General features: G+C 38.8%; 1 non-coding gene across 1 annotated transcript; it reads left to right on the top strand.

The window, feature by feature from the left end:
* Positions 1 to 1,451: 1,451 nt before the first annotated feature.
* On the top strand, positions 1,452 to 1,558 carry LOC139903752 (small nucleolar RNA R71). Its single transcript, XR_011778546.1, has one exon. It is a non-coding gene; the product is annotated as a small nucleolar RNA R71 (small nucleolar RNA).
* The last annotated feature ends 208 nt before the right edge of the window (positions 1,559 to 1,766 follow it).

The following is a 1,766-nucleotide window of genomic DNA, read 5'->3' as shown; positions in this document are numbered from 1 at the left end:
GTCATGATATTTACCCCTTTGAGATATTAGCTCCTTGATGAACTGAACGTAATTCGACATTCCTTTAAGCACATCGGTGATAGGTTAGTTAACCGAGATGTTTTTCATCATTTCTTGAAATTTTTTGTATTGAGCCGCCAACTTGTCCTTCTTTAATGCTTCTGGATATGGCACCGGTCTCATAATCTTTGAAGACACATCACCCTTTTTCTTACCCGATTCATCATTACTCGTACCCTCAGCTGAGTTGACCTTTTCATTACCCTTCTCCTTACTAACCCCAGTATCCTCTTCAATGAAACTTGGTAGTGGTTCATGGGTTATAAAGGTTTGTGGTTGAGGATCTTCGATCCCTTGAGTGGTTAAACCGCTTCGAGTGGTTATGGCGTTGACATTTTCATTTTGGTTTGGGCTATTAGGGTTTTGGTTGGTGCTTTCGATAGGAATCACTCTTGAGTTGTTGTGTTGTTGGTTTTGATTGTGTTGACGGTTATTGTTGTAATTGTTAATCGGGTTGGTTTGAGTGTTGAAGGTAAAGTTCCTTGTGGTCTTTCAGCAACTTGATTTGAAAGTCATCCAATGGCACTCTCAAGGTTTTGGAATGAGGCTTGTTGGTTTCGAATTTGTTGCTTTAAGAATTCATTCTCTTTCATTAGAAAAGCTTCGGTTGATTCTAATTTCTTGATGTAGTTTTGTATGATTTCTTCTAAGCTCTTCGAGGGTTGGGATTGTTCATTGTTATGTTGAGGTTGTTGATTGTAACCTTGGTTATTTTGTGATTGGCTAAACCTTGGTTGTTTTGATAATTCGAATTGGCTTGATTGTTGTAAGGTTGGTTGTAGTAAGGTTGTTGGTTTTGGTATTGGAAATTGTTGTTTTGGTTTTGGTTATAGTTGTTGTGAGCTTAATTTCAGTTTTGGTTTGTGAATCCGGGTGGTGTATTGGTTTGGTTGTTGAATTATACTTGTTTTTGATTAGGATTGTAGTAGCTTTGGTTAGATGTTCCTCCCCTATGGTAGTTTTGATTACTCACGTAGTTCACATGAGCATCCGAATTCATGGGAATATCATCTAGATCAACATGATTGCATTGAGTAATTTGAGGACAATTCTTCGTGAGATGTGGACCCTCGCATCGTTGACAACCTACTTGCATTACAACTACCGTTTGTTGAATCTTCTTCAATTCTTTCCCAAATGTTTGAAATTGATTGTTCAAGCTTGCGAGCGTCACTTGCCCAGTATCACTCTCGACTTGTGCTACACTTTTCCTTGTCAAATCTCGCGGTGAAGGTGCCCATTCATACGTGTTGACTGAGATGTCTTCTAACATAATTTCGGCCGCATTTGGTGATTTGTACATAAATACCCCACCGGATGAAGAATCAAGATATTGCTTCGTAAAAGTATTACAACCCCGATAGAATGTGTTGATATACTCCTTCTTCGTCAAACCATGCGGTGGGCAAGCTCTTAGTAGCTTCTTGAATCGAACCCATGCATCATACAAACTCTCATCACCCTATTGTGTGAACCCATTAATCTCCATTCTAAGTCGCTATGCTTTTGACGGTGGAAAGAAATGATTGATAAACTCATTTGTTAATTCTTGAAAAGACCTTATGAAATCGGATGGTAAACTTCGCATCCAAGCTTTTGCGTCTCCTTGAAGTGTGAAGGGAAGTGCCCTTAGCTTAAAAGCGTCACCGGTGACGTTTTTGGTTTTGTAAATATCACAAAGATAATTAAAGTGTTGAATATGTTCG

Source organism: Rutidosis leptorrhynchoides, chromosome 3 (assembly GCF_046630445.1).
Source record: "Rutidosis leptorrhynchoides isolate AG116_Rl617_1_P2 chromosome 3, CSIRO_AGI_Rlap_v1, whole genome shotgun sequence".
Taxonomy (NCBI): Eukaryota; Viridiplantae; Streptophyta; class Magnoliopsida; order Asterales; family Asteraceae; genus Rutidosis; species Rutidosis leptorrhynchoides.
This window is presented reverse-complemented; position numbering and strand designations above follow the sequence as displayed.